Below are 23,814 nucleotides of genomic sequence, written 5' to 3' on the forward strand. Positions count from 1 at the left end.
GATCCGGCCAATTTCTCTTCTAAAAGCGTTCATGCCCGGAACCAACTTGTTGGAGTGGGACTTTAAGTGGCTATGGCCGGGCTGTTATTGTGAGCAGAAAATAAGCACAAACGATACATTGTGCAAATGGCAGTTTCGTTCGTAAGAGCAGCAGCACCAGTAAACCACCAGGTTACGCGTCTGCATGTGGTATGGCGGCCGTGACTATGGCCGACGTTCGTATTAGCTTCTGGCGTCACCTATGACAGAAACTAGGAGTAACGAATTGTATTTTTTCTAGGCTCGACTAAGAGCCCGTCCTTAAACAATAGAACAAGAATGACTATAGATTTATCGTTAACTCTGGGTTATTTGTTTTATCCAGCGTGTTTTTATTTAAGTGAGGGTAGATTGAATATTTTATCACGATCATTTTTCTGTACCTTATACATTCGAAAAGATATGTAGCCAAAAACTATTACGCAACAAAAGATGGAAATGATAGATCGGGTTACTTGATAGGATTGTTGCATACAAAAATTCGTGACCTTTAATAAGATAATTTTCGATGAGATAAATGCTTCGATTTTATAAATGTCGTAGTGCCTCAAAGTTAACAAGGCCCTGCCAACTGGCAAAACCTTTGGCTCTTCTGTGGACGCAACATCATCATCACCTGCCTACTGAAAGTTAAGATTTTTGTGATGATCCTTAAGTTAACAGTCACTTCACTAGAATTGGAATGTGTTTGCAATTTATGTATGTATTATCTGACTGGACTCTGGTGAATACGCAGAAACATTCGTTTTTAAAATCCTATTGCTCAAAGTACTTCGTAAAAAGGACCAGATTTGCAAAATGATAACGAGCCGTCAAGAGGTCCTCTATTTAGGACGTATGCTCTATATAGAAAAAGCTTGCCTCTCAAACTTACTCGCCTCTGCTGGCCCAGATACTATTCACCCTCGGGGGTGTCAGTTCTTATCCGAATTTTTACTAACTTTATGAGAATGTATCGCCATACTTCTTTGCTCGAAATTGCCGACATCGTCTCATTGTTCTACGTTCCTTCTCCGTGCTTGAATTGTGCCCTGTGTCCTATGTATGTAAGGGTGTGTATGTATTTATTCCTTCCTCACGTGAAAGAGGACGAACCCGTCAGTGCTGTCACGTCACATGCAATTTCTCGAATTACTTTAACTGTGATATACACAACCGACAAATTCGCTTATACACATACATACAATCATGGGAGATTCAGACAAGTACGTTCACATTTGCTCTTGCGACCCCTTGGCCTTTTGAAGCCCTACAGCCTTGATCTGTGGCTCGGAAGCTGATGCTCACTTACATTCGGGTAAAAGAGTCTGCCATTCCTGAGACTAACTATAAGTCGTCAGCTTTTCCGAAATCACTCTCGTTGCCCTGCCAGAGCTCGACTTGTTGTGGGTCTCTCATTGGCTGTACATTGTAGCTGGCTCACCGAGACGATCCTCTGGAGCGGGGGGTGACGACAAGAAGGCAAGAATGGAAGAGGCGAGATGTTATGTAACAGCAGCGGTGAAAATAATGAGGAGGTGGGCCATACGCAAGAGCAGAGGAAAACCAAATTAAATATAATACTTAATGAAGTCTAATCAAACTGCTATCTTTGAAGACGGTTGAGTCATGTCCCGGTGGACAAAATGTTGATTTGTTTTAACATAATTCCACTGAACGATTGCAGAAAGCATGGGGTGGCAGGGGTCCTAGATGTTAGGGCAGACTTTGTCTACCGCTCATGGAAGCGGCGTAAATTATAATCGTTCAGATATTAGATTGTAAATATACACAGATTGTGAATGTTCTGTGCTTGTTCAGAAGTAAATACTGGCGTAGACCTTAACGGAATCCGTTAATTTATTATCTTTCTAGCAAAATGTTCGGAATATAACTGCTCTTGCCGTAAGTGGAACACTTACCGTCAATACGTATGTTCAAGCTACTTAAAACTACTCTTTCAGTTCTACTTTCACAGTGGCTGGTCCCGAAATCGTATATTGGGCTACCAATTTTTATTGTGGAAAGCTTTCATGTAAAGGCCAGCCGTTTATTCTCCAGAAGTCAATACAAAACTGTTGAATGTACATAAGGCATGGTACTTAACGGTGTGCTTTTATGCTACTTCCGATTGACGATATACTAAAGGAGTGGGTATAGCGTTTCGGGTACGCTGATTAAATCAAATGAATTGTTTCTATCAAAAATGATAAGTACCAGATCGCTTGGCAAGATCTCTTCGAGCGCTTAACTAAGTGATTTTAAGAGACGGAACGAATCATATTATCAACCCTCAAGTGCGGTGCGTTCCGTTTTGACCACGGAAATTCCAAGCTTGGTTTTATATTGTATCTTCTTACTTAGATCTTACGTAGATCTACTTAGTTGAGATTGATGTTTTCACAAATACAGAGGTCCAGCTTTGGTACTATTTCAATTTGTGGTGCAAGATCGTCTTCTCGTATACTGTTGGATCTTTAGGGTATTCAATTTGGCTTTTTCGTCCGCCTATATGAAATTGCACAAAGCCCATTGTATATCCCCAGTTTTTTATGAACCAATTATCGAAAATTCGTTTAGGCTTGGAGATTTTGATCCACTTGATGATTCATACGTTGCAATCAAACTTCCTTTAAGAAGTTGACTCTTGTAATAAACTTTATTAGCAGCACTTAGTTATGGTGTCGGTTACTGACAGGCTACTGAGAGCTGCTCTCAAATAATTACGAAGAATCACAAAAAAATCGAAGAAATTTTACGTGTTTCTAGATTATAAAAAAAAAAAAAAAACGGATTCATATCTTATGAAAGGTAACGAATCATCGGTTTATATAACGGGTTACCTCTGCCGACAGTTAAAGATAATATACTGTGAACTACTATGCGCGAAACAGCATAAGTCTATTACTGTAAATTTTCAACATTTTACAATAATGTGTGCTATGCAATTTTAGTCTCATCCACCAACTTCTTTTATAAAATAATAAAAAAGACAGTTCACACCCTATGAAAGTGAGTTAAAGATGTACAAGAAGGCGATCTGTGTGATTTGTTGGACTTACGTGGAAGAAAAGGCCGGTTAAATTTATAAAAAATAATAACATTGTCACACGCTCAATCCTTGAAAGAGATTGCCTTGGTTCGCTCTGTTTGGGTCGTTGTTGGTATTCGCTACTATTATTTATTTGTGAGGCGAAAGCATTGCAATATAAGGAGTATACTATGATATAAATACTAAAAATGCGCTTTTTTGTTTCCGAGATATATTTACAGAACACTGTTTATGTGAAACGTATGCAGCTGTTGCACATTTGTATAGCTTTCCTGACAAATTTGTTCCTCTCCTAAATTTAGACGAAATATACGAAAGCACTTGAATCTATCAGTATTACGTGACGAAACTTCAAGTTAACCGTTGATCCACATACAGTTATTTTCTAAAGTAAACTAGTCTAAGGGACATATTATCATGCACTTGTAACTAGAGCAATCTCAAATACGTGAATACACGGTTAAGCTGCGCTCTCTGTCGATATAAATCCGTCTGGTTTTTTATCTTCGTAGTACCCCATGCCAATACTTCGTCACACGTTTCTTCGAAACGAATTCTTATTCTAATATATTGATGAAATCCACACAGCATTTACATCTATAGTTCGATTTCAACACAATTTCTTATATACATCAGTAATGTTCCGCTGGAGCTATGAAATATACCGTAGACGATGTACACCCATCAGGTTCCCGTTCACTTGTTCAAACATATCGCCATTTCTTCCTGTCGAAGCTAAACTGGCAGTACTCTGATCCTGGTTTGTTTTATGTCGACCTTGAAGCTGAGTCCAATCTCTCTATGTAGTCTATAGTTTCGCAGCTTTGTAATACAGCTTTGATAGAACGGCCAGTGCATCTCGTATTGTTCCGAGTCGCCAGAGCGTCATTGCCTTGGCACGTCCCGCTGTACGCGCATCTCTCTCTCCTTGTGTGTGTGCGTATTTGTCTTGTACTTTCTCCGACTTCGAACCAGCAGCATTTGCCTCCTCTATCGACTTCAGGTCAAAAACAAAGTTGTTACGGTCCGCTGTCCCGACTGGTAGCCGAAGAAGCTGTTTCTGACTGGCAATAACGCCTGCCAAGTTTCTTTGGTCATTCGTTTCTCGTCGTTACGGCGTGTCCTACCTAACTCTCTCCCCTCGTTTGCTGTCCTGTCTTGCACCGCGTCCTATTCTAATCCTCCTTGGGCCCTCCTATATGAACTCCAGCGTACTCGGACGTCACTAGCCAATACGCTGTTCTTAATTCCTGCCTTAGAAACTCACTTGTTTGGCCACTTGACAAACCCCTTTGTGCCGCACCTAACGCCACTGTTCGATGCACCCTTCCATAGCCTACGTTGAAGCGCCGTAATGGAGCTGGTTACCCCCTGTAATTTCTTCTAGCTAGACGCAACGGTAGTAGTACGACCTATAATCTTTGCGATGTCGAGATTCGCTCTACACCAGCCTCAACCTAAAGACATTTGGCGTTCCGAGGTTGCCGGATGTGGAAGCCCCCGGCGGCGGTAGCAGCAGCGGATGAAACAGCCGCCATGGCCCCCGTCAGAGGCAATAGCTGGGAACAAAACAAAAAGCTGAAGGCGCAAAAGACAACGCCTATAGCAACTGAGGTGGCAGCAAGGCCAGGCTCCTTATGGTCTTTTCTCGTACCTAGAAGCCATCACTGCTTCTCTTAAGTAGTCTTTTGTACAGATATCGGTGCAACTCAGCACAGCTATTTGTCTACACTGCATTCGTACGACAAACACTCGCCGTGGCTTTTAGTAACACTTCGCAAATTCCGGTGATTGCCCTGACTGAAGTCGAGATGAATTTCAGGGAGCTAGCAATTTTTAAGCCAATAGTAAAACATAATGATTAAGTGATACAAGTGCTTGTGCCTCGCGAAGGGTAATCCGTTAGTCTAGCAGAAATCAATCTACGACCTTCAACCTTAAAAGCGACAAATAGCAACCTTAAACGTGTAGTTTCCATTTAATCACTACGACCATAATAACGTCATCATAACCTCAATCAAAAAACTGCCAGTGTCAATCTAACATCGCTCCTAGCGCAAAGGACGGTCGGACATGATGGTCGACCTTCATCAAGCAGGTCTGTTTGTCACAATCAAACAGCCGGTGCGTGACTACTAACGGCATAATTCGGTAAATACGTAGAAAAATTTTTTTTTTTTCTAGCCTCGGAAAGCGTACAACAATCAATTGATAGCTCAGCTCTTCGCTCATATTTGTAAATCAGGGAACCCATCGGGTTCTATAACTATAATAAATATATCCAGTATCGTAGCGATTTTCCCGGCCTTTCTTCTGCCTGTTCTGCTAGAAGGGCAAAAATGAAGTGGTCATGATAATAATAAATATAAACTAGACAGGATGATTCTATGTGAATCCTCTAAACTGCGCGTTTCCATGTGCTCAACATGGTATACACCCGTCTTATGTATAATCAATGTTCAATGGCTCGATTTTTTTTACTTCCTGCCTATTTAGTTTCGGATTTAAAAGTTCCAGGGGATACTTCGGTAAAAAGGCATCAATAAATATATCCGAAGGAGTATATTCATTGACTTCTCAGTAATCCCTATACAACCGAATTTCATCGATAATTTCTGAAACTGAAGCATGTCGTTCTCAAGAAACTGAATTTATAAATATCGTTTATGATAGTAAAAAGCTTATTAAAAAAGAACAATTTAACTTATTTAACAAGAAGATATTTCTCGAGTGATACAGTAAGATAATATTTTCGGTTGATATCAGTTCAACACTTCCCTCAACTTACATAATCGATCGAAAACTGGCGTTCAACTAAGTTATATTGAATTTTTTCTGTCAACTAACAGACTGGGAATATATGAGTATTTAATAATAATAATAGTTAAATATTAAAAAAAGTAACATATCGGTAGGTAAATATTCAATGAGTTACCACGTATACAGACGTGGGCGTACACTGTTAACGCTAGATTAGGCAATCGTGTTAATAGAAAGACGGAACAGATAAGGCTTTCCTTAAAAAAAGCATAAACGTAAGTTGATCACTTTTCCTCCGGCAAGTTAATCGACGTTTCTAGTTTGTTACTACGAAAACGCAAGCATCTTGCGTTGATTAGCTCGTAAACAACGGTGCCAGCCTGCCTAGCTGCTAGCCGTTGCCTGCTAACTAATATAGTAGATTCGCTAGAAATAACAGAATACTCGTACCCGAAACTTCAGTTGACAGACAGCTAGAAGACCAGCTTTACTAGAGGATTATTAAACTAGAATTACTTATATCGACTCATTTCCTCCCTGTCTATAATAAAGCCAGAGGCGCACCTGACCCGAAAAACTTCTCACTACATTTTGAAAATCAAGGCCGTCGTCGCTGCCCGCAAGAAGCTAAAGGGCCTGCTTCAGATATAATTGGGCCACTGCACTAAAAATGCGAGTAAACGCAGCAAAGCTATACAGTGGTGCAAGGCTTTTGATTGTGACAGAAGAACGGCTTAAAAATCCTTACTTCTACGGGACAAGCCAGCAGTTCCTGAGAGGTAAACGTAACGTATAGTTGAAACGTTGGTGGAAAACGGCATTTCTGCTGTTCTTCCTATCTTTAAAGCTTATTAAGTACCATTCACGTATGTTATCGAGGTAGAAGGTTTTTTAAAAATAACTCATTAGAAAAGGAAGTTCCCAGGCTTATTTTCACAGAAAATAACATGCCCATCTCGGTGCGCCTTCCTCAAAAAATTAACCTGAACAGATCATGGCAAGAGTAAATTTAAAATATGTGTACAATTCGGGCAAATAGTGCATCATATTGGCTAGGATCAATAAAATAGAAAAAATACACCATTAGACGATTAAAGTTAACGAAATGAAACATTCCTGCGAGACAGATCATGTGGCCTACGCGTAGGATGCTAGCGTATCTGCCGCTGCACTAGATGTTACGACACCTCATCTTTGTCGCCTTTTGCGCGTAGTCAAAAGCTCAGTATAGGGATGCTCTTGAAAACTGAAAGAGTCTTTGGAACTCAGGGAATAAAAGCTATAATGGGAGAAGGGGTGGCGGACAAGAAACAACATTGGAAATGTGTGTCGTGGGCACTTTACTTCTCGCCTCACATGAAACACAAGTAAAAACCTCCCAGGCAGTGAAGGCGGATAAGGCAGGTCGAAAGATGCACGACAGTAGCGTCTCAGGCAAAAAGGCGGTTAAGACATTGGAGGACGACGACCAGGGAAAGAGCGAACAAGGGAGAAATGCTGGGGTGATGGGACTTGTGGGCTGACAGGTAATCAAGAAAACAAGTGTACAAGGAGAATACGTACTTCGCGCAGAGATTTCGAAGGTGCCTCGGGCGCCGACCGGGGGTGAGCGCCGCGCCGCTGCTTCTGCTGGTTGGTACTTTTGCTGCTTTTTTTTTTTTTTTAGTAGACTGCTTTTAGTAGACTCATCTAGCACTATGACTACCATTGCCCTCCTTCTCTCGACCTACGAGTGGGGCGGAGGGGGGGGGTGCAACAACACTAGTAGCAGAGACAAACTAGTGTCCCGTTTTCATTTCTGGGAGAGGTAAGAATTGGATCTGGGAAAGAAAACCTGCTAGTACTGTGAGTAAAAGTAAAGGCGAAGGGCCCTCTCCATTGTCATCGTCTCTTTGCCACCTCTTGTGCAACGTACCACTCCCACTATGGCTCGTACGGATGTGTACGTATAAAAGGCAGCGTTCGTAGAGGCAAGAACAGTGGCAGAATCAGCAGTACCTGCAGCTACCAGATATTCTGGCGTTTGTTGTCCGCTTGGGGGTTGTGCACTACGGCGACGAGTCAGCAGCCGGTGAAGACGCCACCTGCTCGTCGCATACCCCATTCGGCACCGATAACTCCGCTGACTCTTTTGGCTCTAGGGCGTCACTGATGCAAAACAGTATGCAAAGAGAGACAGAAAACAAGTCGGTGACGGAGGAAACAGCAGTCGGGCGACGGCACTATAAGGACACAGGATAAGAAAAAAACGCCAGCACCGCCTTGGTATCGTCATTGGCGGCGTGCAGCAACGACAACGAAAACACAAAGAACCAAAGGACAAACACATTAAGCCGTTTGTAGGCACTATCTGCTACGAGCAGCATCGGTAGGGTAAAGCGCTCGAAGCACTGAGCGAAGAAAAAGGTGAGAAACAGCCGTCGATGGCGCGTAGGCGGAGCACCTGGCTCATTCAATACTCGCTACTCCTCCTGTTGCTAATATTAAATTATGCTCACTACGTAAGGCTGTATCACGACCCCTGGTGGTAGACCGGCTGGATCGCAGACCAGGACAAGGAGGCATGGAAATAGCGAAGCAGAACGAATAGCAAATGAGCGCAGTGACACGAGCAATACTAAACGGCTGGCCTGACTTGACCTGATCCGATTTGACCTGGAGGGCAAGAACGAGTATCTGCAAAATGAGCCATTGCAGGAAGGAGTTGATGGTGTGCCGGTAGTAGTTATAGTAGAAACGTGTCGGTCTTGTCTGCAGAACCTACAACGTACACTTATCAAAATCACCTCCTCGTATAGTCTGTGCTCTCTTTGAGGTCGGATGTGCCCTTAATTACAGACTGTGCTGTACTGATCTCGCTCTGGTCCCTTTTTGTCTTTAGTTCTAATACATGTATTTGGATCAAAGTAAGCTGTGATTGCGTCTTTCAGGAGCAGCAGACAGAGCATATGATTTGGGAAAAAGGCAAGAATTATAGAAAATTCGCTTTCGCAACAAGTCGCTCTCTTTCCAATTCTTTGCATTCGAATAAACTGTAATAACTTGGGTCGAGTTAAGTTTCAGCTCGATCGTAAGATCTACAGTCATTCTAAAATTCTACAAACGTCTTAAGAGTGTGTAACCCATAATATCAACTAGGCCTATAATGTCAATTTGTTTATTTCTTACATCTGTAATACTGTAATATGGGTACGCTATGATGTACGCATTGCGTAATACATGGGCGACTGCAATTTCTGGTATTATTTTCGAATTTCGTTGGTTATTGTAGTGACTACTAAAAGATATGTGTTGTTTGCCAAAGATAATTTCTTCTATAGTTCATGTGTTATATGAGGCGAATAAGCACAAAATGTGGAAACGTATTAGCGACTGCCTTTTTTCAGATGCCCCCGGAAATGCCTTGGCCAACCAGTAACCGGTTTGACTAGAAGCTCCGCTTCCTGCTGCCACTATCGTCATTGGCGACTGCCGAGTATCGGTGTGCACGCCTCATACTGGCGCCCCTTTCTGCCAACTTCGTTTTGTTTTCAACTGCTACTGCAGCTAAGCTTTAATATGTAGCTATTGTATAGCCTAGCTGCTACCAGAGCTTGCTGACTGGAACGGATGTAAATGAAACATTTTAATGCCGGCTGCCCTCCAAATGACAAATTACATGTCGTCTATCAACGGAGAAAAGCAACTGGACTGAAGAAAGGGCGCGACGTTCGCGCAGAGCTTGCTGGGTATCATAATAGTCGTTGACAGGCTCACAACTGACCGTATTCAATAGTACATATACAGACACAGTCAGACCTAGGGACACCGAGAAAAAAAAGGGCTAAAGCTGACATTGAACTGCCGCTTGTGGCCGCTGTTATCAGGCCAACACAAAGCCGCTCGTGCATTGTGCACTCCCTTCTATTTACGGCTGATGACAATATTGTTGATCTCACCGCATTATTAACTCAGACTAATTTTATTCCCTTATTTTACACTGTGAAGCGTTGGCACGATTCAGACAACTCTGCGATTCGGAAACGATGGTCAACGGCTGGTGCTACCATGTGACCAAAGCGTAGGCGGCGATGGCCACAGTGACGGTTGATGGAGGGCGCAGCGAAGGACCACAACGTAGAAACCGATAATGTCAAACAGGTCTTCGTGCGCTGAACAGCAGCACATCGAAATGTAAGCGGAAGAGCGCAAAGTAAGGGGACCAGCTAAGATGGCTGGGCTGATGGTAGCGTGAATTTCTGTCGCTGACAGGTCAACAGTGCCGCTATCACATATGCGTTGTTTTATACAAATGGGACACAAAAACAAGCCTGGGCGGCTTTGCTTAAGAGAAACTACATAAAGACAATGATATATGACATCAAGATAACTCAACAGATATATCAGGGAACCGACTAGATTCGACGTTTTATTATAAAGTTACGTAATTACTTTTGAGCAATTGAGCCTTTATGCCGTAAATAGAAAGATGGAGCGGTCTAGAGAGAAATAATGAGAGCTAAAACAGCTCATGTTCCGTAAACATTTCCTTTCTGAATTGGGTCGCATACTGCTAAGCGGAAACGGATTGCAAAATCCACACCAGGCAAATATCAAATGCTCGATGATTAATTCATGTATATGTTATTGTTATAAATGAGTACAAAAAAGCCACTCGTTCGGATCATAAAAAATGGCCTACTATGTGTGTTTCATTGAAAAAAAGATGAATAAGAATAGGCTACATAAAAATAAATTTGAACTTGAACGTTCAATATCGAGGTGAATGATTGATGCTAAAGGATCGCTAACTTGTCGTAACTTGAAAAGCAACATATTCTACTGTGCTTGGATGATTTGATAGTTCATTAATATATTGTTTACAGAGGGACTACTCTTTATTACCTGTAGCATGCACTAGACGTATTTCGTTGTCTCGTCTTGTCTCAGATAAAACCGAAGAGCTACTTGACTTCTCTAATCTGCTTTGAGCTTTTTCTTCCTCGTCGTCGTCGAGGCGGCACGTCTCCTTCGTGCCGTATTTACGAGCCACGTGCGCTGAACGTTCAGCTTACTGGCTGATCACACGGAGCCGACTGCGATTATGGAATAGATGCATAGGGAGTTCGACTCACGGATGTCTCAAGTGACGATGGACAGTGACTTGTTAGAGGGTCTTCCATTGAATTTTGCTCAGTGGACTATTGTAATAGCTGTTCTTTTTAGGAATACCTCATTACAAGTCCAGCTCGTAGATAAACATTGATCTCAAAAGAACAGTACTAATATATTATTGGATTATACGAAGTTACCATGTTTTGGCCTGATAACAAGCACTTTGGCAATATCTGTGTAGGCTGTAAATGTTATTCATTCGTTTATTTGCTGATCGGTGCCAAGACGGTCGCCGATAACGAACGCTTGAGCTTATGCATGAACCAGTGTTTTTAAGGTATGAAATATATAACACTTTATTACAGAGGTATGCACACGCTAACTCATTATTGCGCAATACCAGCATCTACAATTGCACCTGAGCCTGAGTGAAACTTTTGCAATAGCTTTAAAATTCGGTTTTAGAAATACATTCATTCAACTGGACGGTTTCATCACGTATCCCGATGCCTATGTTACGCACTTAATATAAGCATCGCTCGTAAGTGCATAGCGTCGATCAAGCCATCTAGGAGAGCCGCTTCTCTAGGGACCATGTCACATCCAACCACTCTAGCGATCATCTTCAAAATCGTTTAGTTTTCGATTTGCCAGTCTTAAATATAAGATAGAATGCGAAACTTGTACAGCAGACGAGGCCTGCGCGCAGCTTTGCTAGAGAGCTAGCTCCGTTGCCTATGACAACGACATAGGGGTTTTCAAAGTCATCGACTAGGCGCGATCGCCAATTACATTCATGTTAAATATTGGTCTTCCGTCTGCACTTTTGCATCTGAGAGTCTAGGCACGTTCTTCCCCGCGGCCACTAAACATCTCAACCGCTAATTAAACTCCGTAACTTCGTACCATGCGGTGCGAAATTCTGCGGTCGAGGTCCAAAGCGCGGACGTTTGAAAGCCCGAAACGGTTACTTGTCGAAAGCTAACTCTCAGTAACCCTTTCCAAAGCTTTTGGGTTTTCCCGTTTAAATATTACGACAGCCTACTTTGCTCATCATGGCCAGGTCCTTCGTCCTGCCAGCTTCCTTAGCCTCATTTATGTGATACATCTTTTCCATGCTCTGGGCTGTTCTACCTTTAGGGGTCTGAATACAGCCTGCACAGCATATTTCGGCGAATGCTGGTCGGCCTTCATTCATCTTCCCAAAATGCTCGAAGCTGAGTGAATTTGAACTTAAGAGGGAATACAGGGTCCTTGCTGGGTGTGTGATTCACAGCATTTAACTGAGCTAACTAACATCTGATCGGTCAAATAACTGAACCGTTCTAAAGATAGACAATAGACTTAGGGATTTCATCGTTATACAGCTAGGGTGCGGCATGATATGTTCGGTACTTGATACATGCGTCAGGCTCCCATAAGCGACACCTTAGTATTTTTCGGTGACTCCCAATACGTCATGCTTATTAAAGGATGTTCGCTGTTTGGCAAACGGTCTATGGAGAAGAACCAGACATTTTCAAAACACTTTACACAGTTCGGCCTGGCCGAAATCATTTCGGTGTCGTTCGTCCCATCAAGGCCTGCTACAGCTTTCCACTTAGATTGTCTTCAGCTGTTGATCCGAAGACGTTTCAGTTCTAGTATTTGGGTAATCGTTGTCTTGAACTAAATACACAAGTCACGCACTTCCTGAATACAGATTGGATAGTATATCTTTGATTCGAGCGTTTTGTTTTCCAAAAACGCAATAGGACTTGTCATTCATAAACGGTCGAATCTGCAATGTGCGAGTCCTAATATAAATTATGTATTGAGAATACGTTATTTTCGCACGTTATCACGAGCTTTGTTGCAGTTGGACAACTTCAAACTTCGTCGTAGTGATGGTTTAGACAGTAGCGAGGCTGGTCCCATCAGTCAATTCAGCTTGAATCGTGCGTTCGAATCTAGATGTGCACACAAAAAAATCTTTGTTTCTTTTGAGACAGTATCACCAGAATGAAGATACGAGGGAGGGAAGTACGCCTTCAATAAGGGAAGAGATGTTACCTCATGACAACAGTGGCGAAGAAAGGCATACTTGGCAATTGAATGGCTACAAGGCCAAGAGGCCAAGCACTCGCATTTCTAGTACTATCAAAAAAGTAGTATCTAAGGTCGAAAATTTATTTCGGCACTCCAGATTGAAGGATTTTAAACATTTTCTGATTTTGCGCAGGCAAGTTGTTAAATTAGAATTTCAGGGAGCCACAGCACTTAGAAAAAAACTAGAACATTTAACTTTCAATAAATAAGGACATGTATACATGGAAGTACTTTCTTAGAAGTAAATGGTTTTAGGAGAGTACTGATCTGCTGATATAGCTAAAATCACTTATCATCTTCTTTGGGATAAATGTGATGGATAAACTGATTTTTGAAACTTCTCGCAATATTTTTTTTCAATGAATAACAAATATGGGTTTGCTTACGATTTTTTTTATTACAATATTACTTAACCGAATCGTTTTTACATTTATATTTTTTTGCAAAAATGTTGTTTCAAGGTACTGACCATACAATGTGCTTGGAAGCATTCGACAAGTACAGCCTTCTTTATGTAATTTATACGCCCGCTATTTTGCCTTACACTTGCAGGTGGCTAACACTGGAGAAACGAGCAACACGGTCAGCTGCAGTTAATGGATTTCCTGCCATCCAAGTTGTTATCGCTATTGAGCCCAAGACCTACAGTATGCCCCGAGCTAATCACATCGTCACTAGCAAGCTGGTACGGACCATCTAGGGCGAATGAGAGCGCCCATAAAGTTACATGCTACTATTTGGTAAATTGGCTGATTGCTAAATAAGGTGACGCATATTCGCTCTTCAATAAAATTAAAAAAATGTACTACTATAGAGACAACGATGAAGGTGTCTATTGTGCCGGCACTTGCTGTGCCAACTGTTACAGGAGTACTTACGTTGAGCAAGCTCAGCCTTTGGGGCGACAGGTCAAGAGTCCTGCAGGGAGACAATTTTCGATCCGCCCCCGCAACTCAGCCTGAGAGTCAAAGATAAGTTTTCTTCTAATGAGAGGGAGAGGCAGCAAGAGAAGCCTTCGAGCACCCACAGTATTAGCTCTTACTAATAGGGAACAGTGACCGACCGACCAGTAAAAGGTGTGCAAGCCTCCTTTCCACTAAAGAGCGTGTCAGCCCCCAGTTAGCAGTATATGGGCTAAGTCCAGCTCCTGCGTCTGCGCTCTTTATGAGGATCTAGCCCTTTGTGAAACAGCCTTCAAGTTTCAAGCGTTGATTCCAGAGCCCTAGCCTTGCTTTTCACCTTCTGCGTGGGCTTCCGGGCCTTGGGACTCATTGGGCTCCCTTTGCAGTAGTGGCCGTCGTGGTAGCGAAGCCAGCAGCAGTACTCTCAATACTAGCAAGACAGCTACCGACCGAGCCGAGAAAAGGGCTTAGAAGAAAGCTAGGGGAAAGCTAATTATTTACACAGCAACACCCATCCAGCAGGCAGCACAGAGCGAGCAACGGCTCGCTCGCTGGCTCCGCTCGGTTGCAGAGGCAGCGTTGCCTGGGGCTGACAAACTCGATGTTCGCTTTTCTCTTCGGCAGACTGCCCCAAGGGCCACTCTTGCCCCATTCAAGTCGATAGCGCGGGGCCATGGCGAGCCACATAGCCGAGTCTGTATGGGTGTGGGCATCTGTGTTAGCGCAAGTATGTGCGACTGTGTGTACACGTGTTCTCTTTTTGAAAATGAAGCACCGTGGGTCTTCGGTTCCAGCGTGGGCTCGTCGAATGAGAAGAGAGGCAACGGCTGCGGCTGCACCATCAGCAGAAGCAATGCAGCCCCGATAACACGGCAATCTCAACCAGCTAATATAATACTACAGGTATTCTTTCTAGGCTAGGTTTCTGCCGCCATGGTCCTATCCTGCCTACGCTTCAGGCCTCCACTTCTTTTTCTACCAGGTCAAATTGTTCTTTTCCGGAATTCGTGTACGGGGCGGAATAGGTCATATCATAATATTATAAGTGTTAATTGAATCAAATTTTCGTTAGTACATCAACAGTTAGCGATGGTAAGTTCAAGTTAAGTAGCTTACGAGAAACCACTAATAAAAAAAAACAAAAAAAAAAGGGTATATTACCGTGTGTGATGGTGTTTGAACCAGCATTTTAGCCTGTTATAGCTCAGGCCTAGGAACTACCAATAAAGGCGGCTTTGCACTGCTTGCCTATTGGATTAAACAGCAAAAAAATAGAATGGGTTGATCTGACTAGATAGAAGATATGTGTAAGCGTGTTACCATTGTACATCGTAGTTGATAAAAATAAACTACAACTTTTTTTAGGTTTCCCTTTTGTGCTATAACTTAGAAAAGAGGGCCGATCGTTTCTGAGATATGCTTGTTTGTCGATTCTACAGCTGACTAGCATTCAAAAATGACTACGTGAAGACGTTTGCCAAGCCCTTGCAATTTGGCTAGCAGTCTATCATTGGCCAGTTGTTATATATACATTTATCTACACTTGTACTTAGTATATAGAAAAATTTAACAAATTTACTGTTACGGCGAATCGTCAATCAGTTTATATATATATATATATATATATATATATATTAAGAAGAAAATCGCACATTTGGTTACGTGACATCCATTCCTTTTGTCTAATTGTTACATCCGACGGTGTTTGAGCTTGAAAAGGAATGATTCGAAACTTTGTTTAGTAACGACGTTTGTACAGTGACTTGGTTACGCTATAGTATCCGTATCTAAAATCGGATAACTGATAACTAGTGGAGTTCTAAGAGGTAAATAAGGGGATATGGGAAGACAGATTAAAAAAACAAATAGCAGTACGTTAGTGCAAGCTGGCTTCAAGCTCACGTACTGTAATGACCAGCAGCAAAAATAATAGTCTGCGAGTTATTTCAATTTTTGCTTCTTCAGATTTACATTCTGTTGTTATAATTGATTCATCTGTCCCGTATGTGTTCCCCGGGTAGTACAACAAGGCCAGCCATTTCAGGACGGTACCCAACAACCCTTAAGGAAAACCTGCAAACGATTACAAATAGAAAATGCTTGTCCTTTATGCTCGTGAGTGCAAATGCGGGGGACTCCACTATGTGTGTACGCGCATCAGAGCATAGGGTCCCTGAATGCTGTATGTATGTATGTATGCTGTGTGATGCTAGCTTGAGTTATTCCTCTTTTCATGAGAATAGATAGGAATTGAAGCACCCTTATGAGAAAGGCGCTTCAAGCCGACTCGAATTAAGCCTGCAAGTAGAGGGCTGGGAAACCGGACAGGGGCCCCCCGCCTTGCAGAAGAGAATGCTGACGAAGCTGTCCGGTTAAAAGCATATCGACCCTGCGACCAATAAAGGCGAATGCGGCACCCCTCTCTGTGCCTTCGTCAGGGTTGCCATCGCTCTCCTGCAGGCGTCGGGCCGATCGACGATAGGAGCAACACGCTTTTCTGCCACATCCTTTTTGCTCGGGAGACCCTGACCAACCGCCTACCTCAACGCTTCCCGCCTTAACGTGCTTTCAAAGGGCCTTGCCAGTTGTCCAACACACGAAAAGGGACCGGCCTCAGTGTTGAAGCTTCATGTTGGCCTTAACTCGTACATTCGCTCGCAATAAAGTACTCACAACGCCCAGCTTGCCCCAAGACCCATTCAGGCTCGTTCAACATGAACTGCAGAAACGTGAAGAAAGCTGTAATGTGTCATCCTAAAACGTATGTAGGTTAACAAAAACGGACGTATATCCTATCTATCGACTTTAACATTTCTGGTGTTTATGCCGCCCCGAAGAACGGAAGACTGCTGGCTAAATTTTCGATACGCACAAAATTTGCACTTCATCGAACACCTCCTCTCTAACCAGCTGTGCCAGATTATTATATCACGGCCATACGAGAGACATCACTCACTGGATGTAGATGCGACTTAGCCCAGGTTCATTCACGCAAAGAGCGAAGCATCCAAAAAGGTCGCATATATGCAGAGAGGAAATAATGCACCTCGCGATCAGCATGTAGTGTAAAGTAGCAGGGCTACAACCCGCGCGTTGACGACTTGTCAACGCTGACTCGTAGCTGGATACGTTGCGTTGCCCTATGTCAATAACCATATGTGGTAACTTACGTAGGGCATCGAGAATTGTATATGCAACCTCTGCTCTTAATAATCATAGGAGCTATGACAACAACGAAAAAAACAACACAATAACGATATCGCTGCGCATCAATCTGCTCTTAATGATGCATCAAATGCTGCGGTAAGCGCTGTTTCCGTAAAGCAAATTGAACTCGACTAAGCACTCCCGTCGAATTTAGGAAATTCTACCTTACAGGCACCCACGCTTAGGTAACGATAACGGTAACCGCTAGGTTAATCAGCGCCTAAGGCGAAACGGGCACCTTCATCAGATCCGCCAAAAACAGATCTCTATGCTAGAAGCGCAATAGGTCGGACAAATTAGACATACGCGTACTTTTGCAGAGATTCTATTAACAGGTGATAACTGAAAAGTGCAGGTTGTCGGCCAGGTTGTCGCGTTATTTCTGCCTAGCGTTAGCTGGAGAGGGTGGCTTCATTTCACTGTAATCGACCATATTGATACGAGCATGATTTGTTTTATACATAGAGTGCACATAGCGAGCATAACGCATCCAACTGGCATCCATTTGGTCGTTCGTATCCACGCAGGACGCAGGGCTGGTTTGTAAGCTGTCTGGGCCGTTACCTAAGCTATAGTGCGGCCATTTGCAGTTAGCAATGTGCGATAGTCCAGTGAAATCTAAAAGCATTAAATATTACTGCTGCCTCTATGGGATGTAAAGAACTGATGGTAGCAGTAGGACATATGTGCGATTAGGGCCAGGTATTGTGTGTGGCCTCATACTCGTGGTTGTTTGTGTTTGCACATATGTATGTGTACGCGCATAGCATGTTTGTATAGGCAATCCGGCAGCTGCGCGCTTGTGCGAATACAGTAATTAGAGATAGAACTTCATGTTCATTAGGCTAAATGACTCGACATAGCTGAGAGGCTGAGTACGGCAGCGGCGCATCATGGGGTCGGTTACATAAAGATCTAAGACTGGGGGATGTGGCGGCGTTGGCCTTACCGCCGGCACCAGTCGACAATGGAGCGTATTCTTCTTACACTACTGTGTAGCACTTTATGTCTGTATATAGGTGAGCCAGAGTGAGTGGCCGCCATGGCCATATTTGAGGGCGTGTGCTAATGTGCAAAGACCTTGGCAGTTGTGCTCCTTTCCCCAAAACACGCCGTTCGGGCAGCAGTTAATAGTCCCCAGTGTATCTATCTCACTGTAATTTCTTTCTATCTCTTGTTCTCGCTGTTTCTCCCGTTTGCACAGACCCCCTACGTCATATATAGGGTCTGTGTTCGCGTTCGACGTACGAGAATGTCTGAAAGGCGCATGCAGCTAAGATGCATGGAGATTCTACACATATTCTGCCGACTGTGTACTTGTGTATGTGCCTATATGAATTTAGAGGGTCGCTCGTCCCCGGCCTCGGCTTCCGATAGACAGACAGACAGACAGACAACGAATGCATTCGAGTGAGGTGGAGCAATACTATATGGTGAAGGGAGTGGAGTTAGGGACATCGATTTTTTTAAAAGACTTCTTAGTCATCTATCATGACAGCGAGTACCGGTAGAAGTTGAGATGACGGCGGTTGCAGTAAGAGCAGGCTTCTTTTAGAAACGTTATCCAGCAGCTGCTGTTGTCGGAGGCCAATGCAAGAGGCCTGACCAGCTAATTGGCCGACTAGTGAGGGGCGTTCTTGAAAAGGCTGTATAACAGTCCGGTCGAATTGAGTTCGCTAAGAGGCCTCCAAGAAAGAAGGAATTAAGGTATTAGAGGTTTGAAGGGGTTTATTAAAGGCACAGTTGGCACGTTTCACATCTGAAGAAGGCGCAGGACGACGTGAGCTTGAGTCAGCTATGCCGAATCAACTTTCCTAACCTATTGTTGGATGCCATAGCAGTAAACGCGCTGGGCATCCGTTCGTCTGTGACGTAACTGCTGTCAAAATTATCCCATACTGCATGCTGACGGCAAAATCTCTTCGCAGCGCAACAATTGACTATCACCATTATTTTCTTTTTGGTACACGCCATCTCCATCATCATCCTCGATGTTATCGCTGAAAACCCTACATGCTCGCAGTATTACTACATAACTGCTCCGGTTCCCATGCTGGGTAAAGCAATGCAAGGATTAAGTCTCACCATGCCGTTAGAATTAGTCGCCAGTCCGAATGGCGTTCAACTCTATAACTTTCTTCAGGCTTCCTTGGCCGTTGCAGGCAAGTGCAATTTCATCAGGAAGAAGAGTGATTGTGGAGCATCTAACTTGAGTGCCGTTGTCATGACTCGAATGGGTGTTGGTCCCTTAAAAATTTGAAGGAAGAAGCTTGCACGCTGAGACTGCTCGTAGCCAGGAAGATGTGTTGCAAGTAGGCGAGCTAATGAGGTAGGACAAAGACACTTCATCCCTGTCCCGTAGGAGTATAAGCCTTATTTTATAATCTGCTAGTCCAGACTTTTCTCCGAGATAAACACGAATGTTATGCTAATAGGAAAGTAGAATTTGTTGACACTTCACATTAGCATTAAGTGTTAATGAAACTCGTAGACTTGACTGTAGTGTTAAATAGCAACAAGGATTTGTCAGAAAATTGTTGTTACAGCATCTATCGTTTACCCAGCAATGTTCCCGGCAGCGCGTATTTTAAGCTAGGCGCTGTCACAACGTGGTTGTTGTGACTAAGCCGCTATCGACCCGGCGGTGTTTGATACGGTTGAAAAAATCGTAATCCAGTTATTTACATTGCTACCGGTGTGCGTATGCACATGATGGGAAGCTAGCGGGGGAGACGCCAAGACAACAGTCACGTTGTTGGTAAACAGGCAACAGGAACAGTGACGATAACACAACGAAAAGTAAAAAAAAACATTCATTTTTCAACTGCCACACCACAGGCGACCTAAGTCCGATCCGTCCAAACAAGCAAAAGAACTTTGGTGAAGCAGTGGCTGCAAAAACTATGACTCGTTCGTTATGATGGTGACGGCGGTGAACAGTGACGCCGGATATTATTGTATTCTTGCGTTATAGCAAAAGTGTATACAAAATGTATGCGGAACTACTAGATGTTGATTTTCCGTTGCTTCTCCCATGACGTCCGATTAACAAAGTTCTGCCAAGCCATGTACAGGGACAGCTGTTATATCTAATAGTACATGATGCACTCAGCAGATGTACAGATGGTTCTGCGAAGTGTACAATATTGATTCGTACGCTAAGTTCCTGTTCGCTTACTGTCAAAGCCGTGTTGAAACGTTGCAACACCGAAAATGCATAACGTGGCTAGAGATGTAGCTTACAGACCCACCTGTGCCTGTGCCGGCCGACAGCTTTACCTGCTGCTTAACTAAAACTTAGGCCTATGGCTGGTGGTGCATATTCAGTAGCTCGTCGTAATGAACACCACATTAAATATGCATAAGTAGACTATTGTGTGATTTGATGTAAACTAAAGGTGTATATTTAATGAAACTGGCTAATTGCAAAGTGCTACCAAACGACTTGCCGTGTTTCTCTAATAATTAAAATAGAGTAATAAAAGAAACGTGTGGCTACTTCTTTAGCTCGTTTTAGTTGAAGAGAGCCAAATTGGGAATAGGGAATATGAAATGAGTCGCGGTACATCGTAGATATCGGGGCTCAGTTCCTGTTACGATATTTCCCTGCAACAAGTTTTGCTTGCGCCGTGAAGCATTAACCACGAACTATTATATTGCACACTTTCTCATGGAATACGGGTCACTGAAACTTTCGGTCACGCCACGAAATGGGCGCTCGTTCGTGTAATCAGTATTTTATGATTGGCTGAAATATATATATAATTGTAAGTTCTACTCGTTTGACTGAATTTACTGTCCGCTACCGGTTTCATAATTGCTCATTACTGATTCAAAGTTTCGCAAACTTTGAATTAGTAAATGATCAGGGCTGTAATCATTTTCATACATTAACTATTTGTTCTACTATTACTGTTCGTTCTGGAGTTCTCGTGTGGTCTACGGTGATCTGTGCAACAGCAGCCAAGCGGCGCTTCTGACAATGGCCTGAGAATGCTTTCCATTTCACTTGGGTCGAATACGTCCTTGCTAATATATAATAGGTATTGTTGCAATTTCTATTGTGTAAACAAGTCCTCAATATCAGCTTTCAGGTTTAGCATCGAAGACCTGCGCTCATTAAAAGGTTTAGCTAGGTGGCTCTTGCCGGATCTACCTAGCTTTATCCAACAGGCCTAGAAAGTGGCAGTCTACTCATATGCCATGGTAATCATTTGGCAGCGTTAAAATTTTGAATCAGCTATGGCCGCATGTTCATGTCATGGCAACGCATTAAAAGAGATGCATTTCGCTTCGATCACGCCGCCTAGCAGGTACTGCTAAGGCCGGTACTTATGCTAGCAGTATTCTCTGAAGGGTGGGCCAGCGTTCCAATAGCATAAAAAGTCACTTCGCACCACCGCAAGAATATGAGGCTGGTAGTAGCTTTAGATTGAGGGGGGACTGTCCCGTTTCAGATTTGGCGCTGGTAAAGACCTCGCCAGCAATTCTTTCTTTTCATCTAACCTGAAAACAGCTTTTGCTACTCGTCTGCTAGTCGCAGTAGTCCAATGGCAGAGAGTGAGTGCACCCTGCGGTGTCATAAATTCTTCAACTTGGTCCAGCCGACATGTCTCTTAGTGCACTGGAAGGAAATTTCTAGATGCGACGGTTAGCAATGCAATGTTCACGCGTTTTTCGACGAAGGCTAGAATAGAAAAGAAGCGTTCCTTTCAACACAAGCATGAAGCCGTCGAAACTTGCTCTTTCAATAAGATACTATAACGTCCTCATGGGAATATTCGAAATTAGCATTAATAGATAAAGACAGATCAGTAGAGTGCACTGTCGGTCCTAGCATAGAAACGGTCGGGTAATAACATAAAGTTGGCAAACAGCTGACGCACCGAGCAGGCTTCATGAAGAACTTAGACGGGGAAAATGGGACGAAGAACTATAAATATCATTTTAGCTTGATCATGTGTACATCTTCGAATTGAGATAACCTCTGCAAAAACTGCAGTGATCATACAAACAGGTAAAAAGCAACGTTTGTGCGTTTTATACGAACTTCATTATTTATTTTACTCACAGTGGCTTTGCCTTTCTATAATGAAAATATGCCTTTATTTTTTGAATACATGTCAAAAGTCTGGTAGAGGGAACACCATAAAAACACTACAGTAAAACAAATGTTTCAAAAAGGGGCGAGCCGATGTATAGCCCAAGAAATTGCTTTCAATAAGCGTCACCCCTCTTCCTACAATCTTAGCAAATATAGCGCACGTGAGTATCGACATATTCGCCGTATATCAGTTTGTGGTCGACATCTCTATACATTAGCTGCCTTGCAGATTACCCCTTTTTGCTGGTGGCTACTGATAGCACTTATTCAGTCTTCGTTCCAATATTGTGCTCTTCTTGTGCTGCAGGCATCGTTCTAAGTCCTTACGACCGTCCTGAATTTGCGTAATCTCACTTTGCGAATTTTCTCACACGTCTTTGCCTTTTTGTTCTCGACCTCCAAGCCTTGCCAATTTGACATAGCTTCCATGCATTTTATACATGCAATTATTCTATTGTACAGAAATGACTTTTGCATTTGCGTCCACATCAGCCGTTTCATAGTTTAATTTACTTTTATTTTAAGAAACACCAATACAATAATCATGATGATGATAATAGTTACATTGTTACTTGTTTTCGTTACCAGTTGTTCTCTTATTCACTGAGCAATTACGCTTCTGATATCAATGGGAATTTAAGCCACAACTTACAATTTTTGTTTGACTTTACAGAACCTCTAGCGATATCGACTATTTCGAACCAAGTATGGCTTACGGAAGGAAGAGAAATAGATCGTGTCTGAAAAAACTGATTCCCCTCAAATAAAGTGATCGTTCTTGATTTCTGAACCCGTCCCCATTTTGCCGTCCTTCGGTGTTCTTGTTCGAATCGCTAATGCGGTTTTCTTTTTCGCAATCGCCCTGGAGTCCGTTCGGCCTAAACCGCTGACAGAGAAACTAGACAGTGAAGGTTTAATGAAGAGCCGGACGTACACAAAACACGAAGCAGCAGACACAGGAGCGGCTGAAGGAAGGAACCAGGCAGAGAACAGAACGATAGGGCGACGTGGTAACGACGGTCGTGGGGTAAACAGGCTGTTTCTGGTGACTAAGAGCATTTGAACAGCAGTAGAAATAGGGCCAACGCCGGAGCTCTGGACACTGCGCAGAACACTGCGCGGATGAGATGTCACTCTAGTTATACCCGAAGTTGAAATGGTGTTAGTACTAGTAGTAGCAACGGAAGCAGGAGACGCTGAAGCTGCGCAAGAAAGGAATGGAGAGAGGAGGCGCAAACTAGACACGCTCCAGCGCTCCTGTGATGAAAGTCGGAATAAGCGATAATGGAAAGCGTTAAAAAAGAGGTGCTCACTTAGGAAAAAGGGTGCACTTCTCTGATGAAAACAGGAAAAGAATTTTACTAAGGACAACAAATAACCAAGTTAACTGATAAACAATCCATCAAAGAACAATTAACAAGTCGGTACCTCGACAGCAAGCAGTCATTTAATCATTAACTATATTGAAGTTATATCATCATATGTCCGAAGCGAACCCCAATTAGCGGTCCTTGAACCGTCAGTAATCCTAGTAACTTGATCCAACTGGTTCGGCAAATAATTGATTTGCGTAGATAGTTGAAATAATA

The 23,814-nt window shown here is 43.0% G+C and overlaps 1 protein-coding gene across 4 annotated transcripts in view; it reads right to left on the reverse strand.

Moving 5' to 3' along the window:
• LOC111244712 (protein O-mannosyl-transferase TMTC1-like) overlaps nucleotides 1-23,814 on the reverse strand; it is a 104,919-nt gene that overhangs the window by 70,753 nt on the left and 10,352 nt on the right. The window lies entirely within an intron of this gene.

Source organism: Varroa destructor, unplaced genomic scaffold (genome assembly GCF_002443255.2).
Source record: "Varroa destructor unplaced genomic scaffold, Vdes_3.0 BEIS01000002.1, whole genome shotgun sequence".
NCBI lineage: Eukaryota > Metazoa > Arthropoda > Arachnida > Mesostigmata > Varroidae > Varroa > Varroa destructor.